We start from the raw sequence: 18,099 nt of genomic DNA, 5'->3' as shown, positions 1-18,099 counted from the left end.
AGTGCTAGCTCACTGAGGGCCCATGTCGCAGCTGAACATAATACCCCACTCAGACACAGTATAGCCGACCAGTCCTTGTCTTAGCCCCTTAATGACGAGCGCCAGACAGGGTAACAACAAGTACCATCTTTTAACGTCTTTTGGTATGACGCGGCCGGGGTTCGAACCCCGGAACTTCCGCTCTCCGGGCAGACGCAATACCACTAGACCACGGAGGCGGTCTCACTTGAAAAGAGGTTAGGTACATGAATAGAAATAAACGAACGATTCCGAAGCGCAAGCAAGTTTACGTCTAGGGCTGTCGACAATCGATAACATTTTTACGCTACGATATTTATGTTTATACCCATGTAAATCCAAGCCCCTTTTGCGTTTATGGACTTAATGGCTGTCATGGTAAGCTTTATAATGTCCTTACAAGTATCTACATGTATTTTGGTTTTAAATCATGTGTAAAAAAGTATTGGTATTACACTCAAGTGTAACAAGGTTGTGTCCTCAGCCCCATTTTATTCACCATTTTATTCACCTCCTTTCTCGTTATAAACGAGCTTGCGTGTACTATAAAAATAGAATGTAACTGCGGAAGTGTCGCGTGACAATAAATTGAAGACATCATGTTGTTAATTATCGATGACATGTATTGTTCTTTTTGGTTACACTAAAACAAGTAGATGTACTGCAATCCTCTTGTAAATGGGTATCACTGGTAATTTAGACAAGCACAACATTATTATTTTTAGAAACGTGGGTATTACATCAATCTATTTATACCTGAAAACTGGGTGTTATATAGATCCAGATTAAACGCTGTAATTTAGTATAAATACATGGGTTTATTGTGGCCATCAAAGTTATATTGGTCGCGGGAAGTAAGGCAACAAACATCTAAAGCAATAATGACCACGTACATAATGTTTTCATCAGACTGATAATTGTTTTACTGTAAAATACATCTATTATATGGTTCGGAAATGTGGAGAATTAATTATTATGACGCAATTGAAAAGGTACATTTGCTATATTTCGAAAGGGTTTTGGGTATTGATGAATATGCTTCAAATATGGCTGTTCTGAGTGAAACCGGTCGATATTCATTGTTTGTTTTCAGTCAACTTCTGACAATGGAGGCATGGAGATATCCTTATCAATGTTATAAACTGTTAAAGCCACTTTATGAAAACGGTAAATATAACTTGGCCTCACAAGTTAGATATCTGTTATTTAGCATATGTTTTTGAACATGTGTGAATAGCTCAAAATGTGGAAGAGGAACAGTTATTTTTCTATTTATTTGAGCAAAGAATTAAAGACATTTATTTAAAAAATTTGAAGACGATTGCTTTAATACTTTCTATTAAAATTATTACTTAATATTATTCTCCTTCGCGACCCCAAATCTGATTCCTTTTTAAATCGGTACATATAATTATTATTTGTCGGCTAATCGGTTTAACTAATTAATGATTATGTATCCAATTATGTTTGTTGTAAATAATACTGTTGATTGCATGATATATATATATATATCTTTTATGTATTTTTCAAAAGAAAAGGATCAAGTTGGCACCTGGAGCTTTTCTCTATCCTATACTGATTGCCGATAAAATCTCACCGAATCCAGACCAAGTCTACTCATATCTAATCGTTGCTGTGACGTGGGTTAGTAACGTGTGTCCTATATTGTTATTATCGGGACACGTGCAACCTTCACATAAGACTTTATCTGCTCTTTAAAATTATGTCAAACAAACACAAATAAGATGGGTTTTTTAGTTTGCTTGTGTCAAGGACGATCTCAAATGCCCAAAATGCTTCAAAAGTCCGGTATGTGTACTAGATGTTTAACTATACATGTACAATTGGCCCTTACCAACCTGTTGGGACTTAATGGAACCGGGGTCTGGCCCGGGAACATGGTTGCTAGCTATTAACGTAACCAAACGGCCTGGATAGAAGCTCATTATATCAATCACTGGAGTGTCTGGCCCAGACTCGACTATTTGCAAGGCCGTCTTTTTTTAGCTGGAATATTTTGAGTGTTGCATTAAACAACAAACTAAACGGTATCATCAATTATAGTATGTGTTCCACATTGTTTTGTTCATGTCCAGTTCAGAGGTCAGGAGGGTGCCATTATAGTGCCTTGTGTGGAACTGAGATATTGCCTTAGTACTGCAGCTTAATTCAGTCTCTTAAAATCGATGTATCGTATCGTCTATGAGTGAGTGAGTGAGTGACTTTTTTACCTCTCAGAGCAATATGGAAAATACTACGGCGAAGACCCAAAATTTATTTAACAGTTTAACTGCATAAAATCGAACCTGTGTCCAAAAGTAAACATGGTCAGCCTTTCTAAGTTTCGATAACAGAGCAGTCACTTTGAAAGAATATTGCGAGGTTTCGCCCTAATATATCTCAAACATTTTTCAAGACTCAAGACCAACAAGCATGAAATACAAGCAAGAAATATAGTACGTTTTTCAAGATCTGCTCCGGAAACGAGGACTACTGCCCCTTTCAGTCTAAATCAAAGTCGGTGCCATGGAAAATTCAAAAAATATTGTTTTTAAAAATGCCAAAGTATCCAAAGGCACCAGTTCACCACTAGACCTATCAATGTGCAAAATATGGTGAAGAAAAATGGTACAGTTTTCAAGATCTGCTCCGGAAACGAGGACTACTGCCATTTTCAGTCTAAATCAATGTCGTTGCCATGGAAACTCGAAAAATAATTTTTTTAAAAATCCCAAACTATCAAAAGGCACCAGTTCAACACTAGACCTATCTATGTCCCAAGTATGACGAAGAAATATGGTACGGTTTTCAAGATCTGCTCCGGAAACGAGAACTACTGCCATTTTCAGTCTAAATCAAAGTTGTTGCCATGGAAACTCGAAAAATAACTTTTTTTAAAATCCCAAACTATCAAAAGGCACCAGTTCACCACTAGATCTATCTATGTGCCAAGTTTGGTGAAGAAAAATGGTATGGTTTTCAAGATCTGCTCCGGAAACGAGAACTACTGCCATTTTCAGTCTAAATCAAAGTTGTTGCCATGGAAACTCGAAAAATAACTTTTTTTAAAATCACAAACTATCAAATGGCACCAGTTAACCACTAGATCTATCTATTTGCCCCTGTTTGGTGAAGAAATATAGTACGGTCTTCAAGATCTGCTCCGGAAACGAGGACTACCGCCATTTTCAGTCTAAATCAAAGTCGTTGCCATGGAAACTCAAAAAATAACTTTTTTTAAAATCCCAAACTATCAAAAGGCACCAGTTCACCACTAGATCTATCTATGTGCCAAGTTTGGTGAAGAAATATGGTACGGTTTTCAAGATCTGCTCCAGAAACGAAATGTGACGGACGGAAGGACGGACGGACGGCACCCATTCCTATATCCCCCTTCCACTTCGTGGCGGGGGATAAAAATATTTTTTTAGCATCAAATAAATGCACCCCACACCAGGTATTATACAAACGGTGAGTGAGTATAACTAGCCACGTGTTTCACGTGGCGGGAGTCGTTACTCGGCAACACTAGGTTAACGGGACCCATAAACACATGCTCACTTACAAGACAGATGCACTTCAATGACCTACGTTTACAGTAATCTATGTACAAAATGTCACGTGATACACTGGTCTGTCAATCAATAAAAGTTTTGTTGCACAGACGTGTCAATCAAATTACTGCCCGCCATCGCCACCGTATAGATATCACGTGACATAACTGTACACGTGCGGGTGCGGCGTGATCAAGGCCGTTGGATAGGCCTTTTAGCATGCGCGTGAGTAGTATTTGGCTCCTCCCACAGGTGGTACCGGGACATACTTACTTGACCAGTTATAATTTGGTTTGGTTTGGTTGGTTTGTTGTTTAACGCCGCACTCAGCAATATTCCACCTATGTGACAGCGGTCTGTAAATTATCGAGTCTGGACCAGACAATCCAGCGATTGACATCATGAGCATCGATCCACGCAATTGGGATCGATGAGATGCATTAACCAAGTCAACGAGCCTGTAATAAGAAGTATAGATCTTACATAAGTGGTTGCCGCCCCTTAGTGCTGTATCGGGAGTTATTGAACCGTTAAGAACAAAGGAAAATGTGCCGGTCCGTGCTCCGAAGTCTCATCCATCTAACACATCTTCTCATGAAGAATTATGGATTTTTCACTAATACGCATCGATTTGATAAATGAATCTCATTACAATCAGACCTCTTACTCCGATACGATACCTTTCTACGCTGAGAGGCATCGCATCTGAGTAAAATATCTTATTTTGATTAGACTGATACAAGGCAATGCAGATTGTATCGGGAAAAAATATACATATTTGTTCAGCAGTTATACACATTGAACAATGATATTCGGTAAATCCGGAAACCGTCACGAGGGGCTGTCCAGAAATCGTTATATACTCAACACAACTATTAAAGGGTTAACCATATTGTTAAGGTCTTCTATTCAAATCTAAAACTAATCATTATGAAATCCTTGTTGTTAAAGGCCACATTAATGTGAATGTTTGCGGTAATGAAAAAAATATTTGAACCATGGTAATTGATGCAGGAGCAGATAATCACTGACCAAATGTATGCAAATTTAAGCGTTGTGTTTATAGTCACAAAATCGTATCGCCCGAACACAACCAGTTGTCAGTAGCTGCACGTGCAAATCAGAGTATCGACACGTGGTTTTATACCCCATTAACAGTAGTCAGTGACAGGAAACATGTGTAACAATGCGTGACTGCACATGTTAACGTCACTCAGAGTGAGATTTGGAGGCGACTGGAACAGTCGCCTATGCTTGTAGACCAGGTCGTCTTGGGGTCACAACAGAGACAGGATAGGTACCTTGTGGACCTTGTCCTACGTGACCGATTTCTGACATAACGTCAGATACGTGATGGACTCTTTAACGCCAATAATGTCCGCATTAGACAGAACACCATAAGAAGCAGATTGCGTTCCGTTGGCCTCCGTTCTCGACGTCAAGCAGTTTGTCCACCATTGACATCACGTCACATACACGCTCGCTTTCAATGGTGCCGACGTCATCAGCGTTGGAATTAACGTCAGTGGCAATCAGTGCGGAAAGCAGATTTAATCTGTGCTTTCGTGATGGCCGTAGGCGAGTAGACAGACGGCAACATGGTGTGTGTGCGTGCGTGCGTGCGTGCGTGCGTGTGTCTGTGCGCGCGTGTGTCTGTGTGTGTGTGACACCAACACCAGATACTGACGCTTCACAGACGTCCTGAGAGTCACAGCAGTTTATGTAAACATGATGCTGTCGGGTACCCATTGAACTGTTTCAATCACCAGTGACTTATCGCCTGACAGTACATTCAATTTCAGTCAAGATGTGTTCATTACTCATATAAATTAGTTTTCAGTCCCATATTACATAGGCGACTCTTCAATAGTTGCAATGAGTATAAATACAAGGGAACAGAACTAATTTATTTTCATGGTATTACACGGGATGCAGTCTTCTATACAATGCTTGCCGTAAAAGGCGACTATGCTTGTCGTAAGAGGCGACTAACGGGATCGGGTGGTCAGGCTCTCTGACTTGGTTGATGCATGTCATCGATCCCAAATGTGTGGATTGATGCTCATGATGTCAATCACTGGATTGTCTGGTCCAGACTCGATTATTTACAGACCGCCGTCAAATAGCTGGAATATTGCTGAGTGCGGCGTTAAACAACAAACCAAACCAAAACCAATGCAAGAACATGATCTTGTTTTTGCAAGTAAATGCACGACACTATGTGACCGCTCCATTGGTAAAGACTAATACCCAGAAACTCACATGCACATGTAAATGAGAGAAATGTGTAGGCAGATCAGGAACGTGTTCTTGTATGTTTTTACTCGCCTGAGCATTCGTTACTGTCCGGAACTGGCTGTTATTTGTGTTGTGTGTTTGATGTATTTTGGGCGATAATCCACTAAGCTTTATTTCTTTTTTTATCACTCCGTATGAGCTATGGTATAATAAAATATATTACACAATCACTAATCAAAATGTTGAAAATAAATAACGATTATAGCACGACAGATTAACTATGGTGATATGAATAAATCGGGTGTTCTTAACTTCTTTTGAGTAGTATAATTAGAGATAGGGTAGATGAAGATGGTGAGGACATTTCTGAGATGGCGAATGGGTGTAGGATATAACAATGGGAAGATATTTTAAAAATATAACCAGGTCGTCTGTCTCTGTAGGACGAAAATAATTTCAAAACTGGCGAGCAACTATGGATGCAGTTTAGGTCAGGAAAGGTAACTCTTTCGTTAAATCCGGACAAGACATACTAAAATAAAAAAAACGGATGTTTTTATCAGCTTATCAATCAAAACACGGTATTTTTGGAACATCCTCTGAACTTCATATGGGTTATCGATAAGATGTATTTATCGATTACAACGTGTACAACTTGGGCCGCGATAGCAGATAAACATCCCGTACCCATGGCGACGTGTGCCCGCGTCCAAGGATGGCAACTATAGGTATGCAGTCTCGAAACATGCTTTCGCATAAAATATACCCCTGACAGTAGACATGCTGATGCCACGTGCCTGCACTAGCACCACTCCCTATCTGCTATTTTATTCAACACCAGTGAGCCATGTTAGAGAGACGTGAACATTTTACAAAACCGCAAGGTCAGCTGTTCATCCAGTTGACCCATTCACCTATGCTTCAGAGCGTTAGCTTGACCCTGTGTTGACCGAAGGCGGTTATTTTCGCCTGTATTGTGGGGTCAGTTTGACATGAACAGTGTTAATGGGTTCTCTGTAAATCTACCCACGGGGTAAGTATTACAAATGCCAGTATTTCGACTTATTGTGACGCGCTTAGAAAGTGTGCAATAAAGTAAATCACTGCTTCGAGCAATTGTAGAGACAATCACAAGTTCAAAACTGAAACGCCATCGGTAACATGAAATGTTGAAAAAAGTGAGTGAGTGAATATGGTTTTACGCCACTTTTAGTAATATTCCAGCAATATCACGGCGGGGGACACCAGAAATGGGCTTCACACTTTGTACCCATGTGGGGAATCGAACCCGGGTCTTCGGCGTGACGAGCGAACGCTTAACCACTAGGCTACCTGACCGCCCCAAATGTTGAAAAGATAGGAGATATGCAAGATAGTGAGTGAGTGAGTGAGTGAGTATGGTTTTACGCCGCTTTTAGCAATATTCCAGCAATATCACGGCGGGGGACACCAGAAATGGGCTTCACACATTGTACCCATGTCGAGATTCGAACCCGGGTCTTCGGCGTGACGAGCGAACGCTTTAACCTCTAGGCTACCCGACCGCCCCTATGCAAGATAGGGTGTACTTGACATATAATAGTGAGTGAGTGAGTTGGGTTTTACGCCCCCCGCTTTTAACATTATTCCAGTTATATCACGGCGTGTCAGCTTAATGTGGGAGGAAAGCCCAAAGTGATCAGGTCTCAGACGTTTACCACTTCGGTGAAACCCACGAGCACGGAAATGGTGCTGACATAATCGGGGCGAACCAGGATTCGAACCCACAATCATAGGTTTCTGGCGTGCCCAAGGGACGCAACTCTGCACAGCGAACCGCGGCGCCTCAGACGACTGGGCCACCCGTGCCCCCTGACATATAAGAAACATCGGACACTGTATGTGGTCATCTTCCCGAAGCAGAGGACATAACTGACTATAAAAGTCCAGTATTATGGAGCTAGATTTTGGCTGGACTAACGAGTCTATGCATAGTCCAATCAAAATCGCGCAATGAAATCGAAATCCGGTTCGTAAACTGTCATTCAGATTTCGGTCGATTGCAGGATTTGCAAAGCATGTGCACCCCCAACACGGTATCAACAGATATTTTCCAAATCTTTTCATGTCTTTGATCAAGGTCCTCACGTGACTTGATGTAGTTCGCGAAGTAAGACCCGTTTTATCACAGCATAGATCTTGATTATCGATCAGATCGTCTTGCCTAGGTGCCGCCATTTTGTTTGAAGCAAATGCAAGCGATACAAGGGGTGGAATCTGATTGGTCCATAGGAGAGGCATAGAAGAGACATAACTCGTAATAGCCACTGGTGGCGCTACGATCGAGCCCTGGAATACCAGCCTAGTTCGGCAAGGGTTGAAACTGGAATTTAAAAGTCTGTTAATTCTCTTTGTGTGGTTTGATTGTTGTTTAGTCATACTCAGCAATATTCCAACGATATGACGTCGGTTTTTAAGTAATCGAGTATAGACCACACAACCCAGTGGTTTGTATTAAGTGTAAAGTTCCACATCGTGAGAGTACGATGGTACATCACCAACCAAGTCACCGATCCTGACCAACCGAACAAATTAGACAAGCATTGGTTGCGGGAATACATACTACAGTAAACTACGGTTATAACGAACCCGCTTATAACGAACTAACGGATATAACGAACTAACTTTTAAGTCCCGACTGTATGCTGTAGTTATGCTGTATATATGCTTATAACGAATTACGGTTATAACGAACTAAAATTAGTTGTCCCTTTGAGTTCGTTATAACCGTAGTTTACTGTACTTCAACCAACATGCCACTGCCACGGTTGGGAAGGTCATATTGTTACTAAATGACATCCAATCATCTTTTTTTCCATGTACATCCGGAATTAAACACGTGCTTCCGGTTAGAGCCAATCTCATTAAAATCAGTTCTTAGTTCTCGCTATCGCTAAACAAAGATCTGAGGACATCCCATTACGGGTCACGTCAGAACGACCTTTCATCCGACCAATCAAAGCGTTGCTTACCAGATCATGAAAGTGACAGTTAGTCGGAATGTGTTTTCTAATCATGCAACCTCGAAAACGTTCGCTCGTCACGCCGAAGACCCGGGTTCAATTCCCGACATGGGTACAATGTGTGAAGCCCATTTCTGGTGTCCCCCGCCGTGATATTGCTGGAATATTGCTAAAAGCGGAGTAAAACCATACTCACTCACTAATACGGGTGTTTTGAAGTTATTTGCAGTGTTTCGGCGACTGTTTCAGCCTAGTAACATTGTGTGTGTGTGTGTGTGGTGGGGGGTCGGGAGGGGGGGGGGGGGGGTCGGGTAGCCTAGTGGTTAAAGCGTTCGCTCGTCACGCCGAAGACCCGGGTTCGATTCCCGACATGGGTACAATGTGTGAAGCCCATTTCTGGTGTCCCCCGCCGTGATATTACTGGAATATTACTAAAAGCGGCGTAAAACCATACTCACTCACTCCTTTTACCCGGCAGTTTGATTAGCAAAGAAACTGTATGCATATACGTATGTACGAGTGTTTTTGTTCTGTTTTATTTGTGAAATTTTTTGGGGGCAACGATAAATGTATTTCTTATGCAAATATAACAGCAAATGGAGGAATAGTCTCATGGACTTCACAGGCTATAGTGCAACAAAGTCAAACGTGAAGTTCTAGTTCATGTTGATATAATACCACTTACACCATTCACTGTTATGATCACTCCTGTTAATCGTAAACATAGACTCGCCGTCACAACACGACCGGACCCGGCGACACCCATTTCAATAGAGGACTCATTATGAATATTTATACAGATAATATACCCTAGGCAGTTACTGTTTTGTAAACTGACACTTATGACGTCTTGTGTTTAACATGAGTGAACAAATCGGGGGACTTTTCACACGCGGATGTACATTTCAGCTGCCACGTCGTGTGTGACACGGTTCAGTGCTTGTGTATGTGTATCAGTGTGGCCGCAATCCATGACGTATTCAGTGAATGAAACCATTGATCGATATACACGAGAAATAAAGGCTGTTACCAATACCAGAACATGTTTACAGTTACCATATAACCATTATGCTGGAATGCGCGTTATAGTTTATAAGTAGTGGTATAAACAGTGTTTCTGTATGTGCAGTATCACGAGTGCCGCGGATGAATACCATGTCATGAATAGTTGCCCTTATATGAAAATGTCAGAACCAAATACTCAGCGCAGTGGTGTTTAGCTCATTTTAATGCTGTACAAATGTCCTCATTACTGTCCCGCAAGGACCTTCTAACACAACATCGACTGTGTACATACATCATGCGTTTGTGTTGAAGTTTGAGGAATGAAGTGCTACCTTGACTGCGTATCTTTCAAAATATGTCACTTAACCGTTGTGTATGGGCTGTGGGCTTTCATACAATAAAGACTTGAACTGAATAGTCGTCCCAGGATACACTCATCATGAATTCAAATACCATTGAGCGTTTCTAGCAATATTCCAGAATGTAACGTCCGGGGGCACCAGAAATGGGCTTCACACATTGTACCCAGGTTGGGAATCAATCCCGGATCTTCCGTGTGACGAGAGAACGCTTTAAAAAACAGGCTCGATTTGGTTCCCAGTGTCTGTCCGTGGAGATTCCTGGTTAGAATAGGTCCTGGTGTCTACCCGTGGGGATTTCGGGTTAGAATAGGTCCCAGTGTCTACCCGTGGGGATTTCGGGTTAGAATAGGTCCTGGTGTCTACCTGTGGGGGATTCCGGGTTAGAATAGGTCCTGGTGTCTACCCGTGGGGATTTCGGGTTAGAATAGGTCCCAGTGTCTACCCGTGGGGAGTCTGGGTTAGAATAGGTCCTGGTGTCTACCCGTGGGGATTTCGGGTTAGAATAGGTCCTGGTGTCTACCCGTGGGGATTTCGGGTTAGAATAGGTCCCGGTGTCTACCCGTGGGGAGTCTGGGTTAGAATAGGTCCCAGTGTCTACCCGAGGGGAGTCTGGGTTAGAATAGGTCCCAGTGTCTACCCGTGGGGAGTCTGGGTTAGAATAGGTCCCGGTGTCTACCCGTGGGGAGTCTGGGTTAGAATAGGTCCCAGTGTCTACCCGTGGGGATTTCGGGTTAGAATAGGTCCTGGATTAGAATAGATCCTGGGTTAGAATAGGTCCTGGTGTCTACCCGTGGTGATCCCGGGTTAAAATAGATCCCGCTTTAGAATAGGTCCTTGGTTAAAATAGGTCCCGGTGCCTACCCGTGGGGACTCCGGGTTAGAATGGGTCCTTGATTAGAATAGGTCCCAGTGTCTACCCGTGGGGATTTCGGGTTAAAATAGGTCCTGGATTAGAATAGGTCCTAGTGTCTCCCCGTGGGGACTCCGGGTTAGAATAGGTCCTGGATTAGAATAGGTCCTAGTGTCTCCCCGTGTAGATTCCGGGATATGGTTGGTCCCAGTAGCATATACTGGTCGTAAGAGGCGACCAAATAAATCGGGTGGTCAGACTCGGTGACATGGTTGGTTGTGTGTCATCGTACCCCGACGGCGTAGATCGTTGCTCACAATATCGATCACTGGATTGTCTGGTCCAGACTCGTTTATTACCAGGATGTCGCCATACTGCAAGAATATTGCTGAGTGTGGCGTTAAACAAAATAAATAACGGTACTGCTGGCATACCAAGACTTCAAACGTCTCGTGGGTGCAGAACCTGGAGTTTTATCTTTCTTTTAAACGTATTCTTCGAAAATCAAATCGAATAATAAAGACATTTGGGGAAAACTATTTACAACATTGCAATGTTTATTCAAAGACATTTATATATTGATTGATTTATTATTATATTAATGCTATGATAAATCTAATGTCATATATTCATCCTTATTTAACTTTTCAAGCATTTTGTCAACACCGATAGAGCCAAGGGAGAGGAGACGCGATGCGGGTATCAGAACATAGGAGTATCATTGAGTAGGGGTACTTGGTGGAGGGGGTAGGTGATGGGTCAACCCCGATATTAGACAATAGTAACTGACCTTTGGTCGGGGTGGAGATATGCGACCCAGAGAGAAGGCGACAGCAGGGATATACATATCCCGCTGTGATAAAATCTTGTGATCAAATGGACGGTCCCTAACTTGACACTGATATCCTGCTGACAATACAACGTGGAAAGTGGCTTTGTGGTACAAGCTTCAAGACACCCCCAGGTTAGCAAGTACAGGAGACTCATACCAGTGTCCACGCGTGTGCTGACCGGGGAATTAGTTCAGACTGAAGTCGAAGAATAAGTTGAGTCCAAACTTTTATAGTCGGTAATAAAAAAACCAAATACAATTTCTAAAATAGGAAATAGATTGAAGACGAAGAATAGAATAAGTTGAGTCCAAACTTTTATAGTCGGTAATAAAAAACCCAAATACAATTTCTAAAATAGGAAATAGATTGAAGACGAAGAATAGAATAAGTTGAGTCCAAACTTTTATAGTCGGTAATAAAAAAAACAAATACAATTTCTAAAATAGGAAATAGATTGAAGACGAAGAATAGAATAAGTTGAGTCCAAACTTTTATAGTCGGTAATAAAAAACCCAAATACAATTTCTAAAATAGGAAATAGATTGAAGACGAAGAATAGAATAAGTTGAGTCCAAACTTTTATAGTCGGTAATAAAAAAACCAAATACAATTTCTAAAATAGGAAATAGATTGAAGACGAAGAATAGAATAAGTTGAGTCCAAACTTTTATAGTCGTTAATAAAAAAAACCAAATACAATTTCTAAAATAGGAAATAGAAATAGGTCGAGCGGCGATTCCAACTCAATCACAAGTCAAGTAAACATATATATACACTATTGGCCAACAATGGACAGATCCTGGGCATTGGACATATGAATGTGATTATGGGTGAAAATTGGTTGAGGATAAATAATTTTGTTTGTTGTCCAACGCAGCACTCAGCAATATTCCAGCTATATGACGGCGGTCGGTAAATAATCGAGTCTGGACCATACAATCCAGTGATTGACATTTGGTGAGCGAGCCTGACCACCCGATCCCGTTGGTCGCCTCTTACGACAAGTATAGTCCCCCTTTACGGCAAGCACGGGTTGCTGAAGACCTCTTCTACCCTGGATCTTCACGGGTATCCAGTAGCCCTGGCCTGCTGCTTGTTGACGTTGAATGGGTGCAACGTCGGATGTTATGTATACAGCATCTGGTGTCTCTAAATTTAGCTTACCCTGCATCACTTTGTCCTTGGGCGTTACGGGCTGCAATAATCAGCCCGGACGGGACATGGTTACATGCTATTTGTGGATCGCTGTTATGACAGTATCGTCTCGTAATTTCAACCCATCTTTTAATGGTCCATTAATCTTTAACATAACATTTTCACATTGGCCTTCGGATGGGTTCTTAATCACAATGTTCAGTTCACGTAAGGTATTCTCAGTGCCCATTTTATCTTCTTGGGCGGATTTAGCCACTTCGATAAACTGCTTCTTGAGTACCGTATTTCCTCTATTAGACGCCCAGGCTTCTATTTATTTCGGACAAACCTTTGACCCGGCGTCAATTAGAGGCCCGGCGTCTATTGGAGGCCCGGCGTCTGTTAGAGGCCCGGCGTCTATTGGAGGCCCGGCGTCTATTGGAGGCCCGGCGTCTATTGGAGACCCGGCGTCTGTTAGAGGCCCGGCGTCTATTGGAGGCCCGGCGTCTATTGGAGGCCCGGCGTCTATTGGAGGCCCGGCTTCTATTGGAGGCCCGGCGTCTATTGGAGGCCCGGCGTCTATTGGAGGCCCGGCTTCTATTGGAGGCCCGGCGTCTATTGGAGGCCCGGCTTCTATTGGAGGCCCGGCGTCTATTGGAGGCCCGGCTTCTATTAATACCCCCTGTTACGACGTAAATTGTAATAAAAAGGTAAATTGTAATACTTGCAGCAAATTGTAATAATTTTGACGTAAATTGTAATAACAACGTAAATTGTAATAAAATTTGACGTAAATTGTAATACGCAAATTGTAATAAAAATTGACGTAAATTGTAATAATCTCAACTTGCGGTAAAATGTAATAACTTTTTACGTAAATTGTAATAACCTTATAAGTTTAGTGTCAAAGGCGTTAAATGACTAGAACCTATCCTTGTCAGGGTTGGTAAAGGGTTTATCGTACAATCGTCATTAAAGTATGGGTGTGGGGGAGGATTGAGGTTGGTATCGTACATTGTTGTATGATTATATGTATATATAAACGCATTGGAATTTCATTTCTATGGTTGTCCAGAAGAGGATTAATTACTAGAATGAACTTAGTTTTCTTATTTATTTGAGAAATACTCTTTGTGTTTTGTACTTAATTGCAATATATCCTATTGACGATTTTCATCATAATTGTTCATATTTAACTTAATGGAATCATATTTAAATTGGTAAAGTAGGTAGTAATATACACAATGGAATAATTATAACGTAACAAACTTACGAATACATGAATAGAGCAATTTTCGTCACCACTCGCAACTATACAAATTTACAAGTTTCGGCTTGCCCTGAACGGCACGAATTGCTCAGGAAAGAGGGTCAACCGTGCAGCTTTGTGATGTGCAGCCACTCTGAGGTTATAGTCACATGCAGGTCAAGTCCCGCCAGACACCCACTGCAGTGTGTTTGAGTGTGTATTCAAAATCCGGTTGTGTGGTAAGACCATTGTTAAAAACATAGGATTGGCCTACATAACTATATTTTCCCCTGTTAACAATTAAATAATCGATCTCGTCAGTGACAGAAGTCAGTTTATGAAAAATAAATTATGTCACTCTGCAAAGAATGAGGCTATGCATTGTTAAAATTGATTTATGATAGTGCTGCAGCTTGAAGGATAACTCCAAGATCCAGGTGAAGGGATATCTCCCGTTTGGATTTAACAGCGATATACCGTTAAGTCTGTATGGAAATATATTGTCATTATATGTAAATTTGCCAGGGCAATGATTTTTTTTTGTTTTAACGCTGCACCCTGACATATTCCAGCTCCATAACGGCGGTATGTGAATAATAGAGTCTGGACCAGACAAACCAAGCTTTAATATTATAAACAACAATGAGGCTCGATCACCCAGGTCAGTCAGTCGCTTCTTAACCTTATGATGATCGCAGGAGGCGACCAAAGGATCATGTGGTCAGGCTTGCTGACTTGGTTAATGCATGTCATCGTATCCCAATTGCGTTGGTCGATGCTCATGATATCAATCACTGGATTGTCTGGTCTAGACTCGATTATTTACAGACCGCCGTCTGGAATATTGCCGAGTGCGGCGTAAAACAACAAAAAAACAGTTGCCCCTTATGACAAGCAAACAATACTAATAACCCAGAATCCTCACAAGGCCATGAGAGGTGTGTGGGGAGAACAGATACACAGAACATCAGTATAATTAAACTCTGTTAAATTTAAGTTTGAATACCGGTAAATGGGTAACGTTCGAGACTCTACCCCACTGATATTCCTACATGGTATAACAGTCGTTCAAACCTGTTCAGTGATACTTCCAAATTGTTATCCCCCGCCGCGCGAAAGCGCGAAGCGGGGGATATAGTATTCACGACCGTCCGTACGTCCGTCCGTCCGTACGTCCCACCTGTTTGTTGCCGCGATATCTCAAGAACTAAACACTGGATTGTCTTCATATTTGGAACTATGGTGTATATACAGACTCCGCAGACACCAGTCGGTTTTGGTGACCTTGAGCCCATTTTCAAGGTCACAGCAGGCATATCTGCTTTTGGAGTTGGAAAACGGTGTTGCCGCGATATCTCAAGAACTAATCTCTGGATTGTCTTCCTATTTGGTACTAGGGTGTATATACGGACTCCGCAGACACCAGTCGGTTTTGGTGACCTTGAGCCTATTTTCAAGGTCACAGCAGGTAAATCTGCTTTTGGAGTTGGAAAACGGTGTTGCCGCGATATCTCAAGAACTAATCGCAGGATTGTCTTCATGTTTGGAACTATGGTGTATATACAGACACCGCAGACACCAGTCGGTTTTGGTGACCTTGACCCCATTTTCAAGGTCACAGCAGGCAAATCTGCTTTTGGAGTTTGAAAACAGAGTTGCCGCGATATCTCAAGAACTAAACACTGGATTGTTTTCATATTTGGAACTATGGTGTATATACAGACTCCGCAGACACCAGTCGGTTTTGGTGACCTTGACCCCATTTTCAAGGTCACAGCAGGTAAATCTGCTTTTGGAGTTGGAAAACGGTGTTGCCGCGATATCTCAAGAACTAATCGCAGGATTGTCTTAATATTTGGAACTATGGTGTATATACAGACACCGCAGACACCAGTCGGTTTTGGTGACCTTGACCCTATTTTCAAGGTCACAGCAGGCAAATCTGCTTTTGGAGTTGGAAAACAGAGTTGCCGCGATATCTCAAGAACTAATCGCTGGATTGTCTTCATATTTGGTATTTTGGTGTATATACAGGCGGGGGACATTTCGTCACTTCTGTGACAAATACTTGTTTCACATTAAATAACTGACCAAACTATCTCAAATTCACGACTGCGATTACATCATGATACGTCAAGCTACGTTTGTTGATTAGAAGGTTTATTGTTAAGAAGAATCTAAATGGGGTGAAAATATGTACTTCAGTGTTTTCCGACATTCCTAACCTCGGGAGAATGTTGAGCAGTTTAGTGTCAGGGCCCATCTATACAACATAAGAGTATCGGGTCAGTGGTTCAGTTGTTTCCGCAGCCTGCTCAAGTTACGCCATTGTCTGGAATGTGGGAGTGTCTTGCTTCTGAAATTAATGGGATATATACTGACATTGACAGCGACAAGGCTACAAACTAGCATTTATATAGGTCTATACTGTTCTTGTTTGTATTTATTATTCCGTATGTCAATACTAAGCGCTTGGGGAATCGGGTATATAAAACATTAACAAACATTTATACTTGTAAACATTTCAAGTGTAAATGTATTACAAAACTAACTAATGTAGACATCAAATTACGACGGATTTGAACCAATGGAAAACAGATGTTCTACATGCTCAAGGGATACAACAAGGTGAACAGGATGATGTTCAACTCGGGGTGACGTATCAAGTTTCGGGTATCGTATTTACATTTTTATTGCTTAAGCTTTCGGGTTGTGTGTGGAAAACATCTACTCGACAACTCTCCCGGAAAAATACCTTAATCCTTTTAAAAAGAAGAAGTAGTTGTTTATCAAACCGTACATTGAAACAGCAGCCCCCAGCAGCCACGCAGTTGAAATACGATGGCATGCATCAACCAAATCAGCGAGCCTGACCACCCGATCCCGTTAGTCGCCTCTCACAACAAGAATAGTCACATTTTACGGCAAGCATGGGTTGCTGAAGACCTATGTTACCCCGGTTCATCACGGGTCTCACCACATTTGAGTGAGAGAGTATTGTATTACGCCGCTTTTAGCAACATTCCAGCAATATCACGAGCGAACACTTTAACCACGAGGCTACCCAGCCGCCCCGTAATCCTATTGGAACTGGTGTCACTAGTTTCGCTAGTTTACGTGACTATCAGATAAGAGAACACAATTTGTCGGTACTTGTATCACTTCGGTGTTACTCGGTCCCAAATTGTAGCCTAATATGAATTATACACTTAAAAAGGCTTTTCTCAAAATCGGCCGCCATGTTTTCCGACATTTATACAATATAAGTACTTCATTGCTGTCTGAGGATTCCATCTTCCCGAGGCAAGGGAGTACATTGACTGAAACGTCCAGTTTCAACTCTTGCCGAACTAGGCTCCAATTATGGGGTTATATTTTGGCTGGACTAACGGGTCTATACATAGTCCAATCAAAATCGCGAAGCGACATCGACATCTGGTTCGTAAACATAGTAAACAAAATCAATTTCAACGGTGGACAACAGGATTAACAAAAGATGTGTTTTGAAGGAGGGCATACAAGGGACATAACTCGTAATAGCCACTTGTGGCGCTGCGATCGAGATTAGAAATTCTAGCCTCGTTTTGCCTCGGGAAGATTGAGGTTTAATGTAGGTCACGAAATAAGCCGAGTGAACCCAGATGACACATATTATGTTATCTACTGTACCGTTTTCCGAGAACTGCAGAAAAATCTTGAATTTATTTTCAAACAAATCTTATCAAGTTTTACTTCATGATTTATAGTGCATATAGACGAGCTGTCACCTTGTCCGAGATTCGTTCCAGTGATTATACACAATACGGATCTAGGTCAATTGCTCTTCACGTCTTAGGGATGTGTCAGGATTATAT

Source organism: Haliotis rufescens, unplaced genomic scaffold (assembly GCF_023055435.1).
Source record: "Haliotis rufescens isolate VD_foot unplaced genomic scaffold, xgHalRufe1.0.p SCAF_5, whole genome shotgun sequence".
Lineage (NCBI taxonomy): Eukaryota > Metazoa > Mollusca > Gastropoda > Lepetellida > Haliotidae > Haliotis > Haliotis rufescens.
This window is presented reverse-complemented; position numbering follows the sequence as displayed.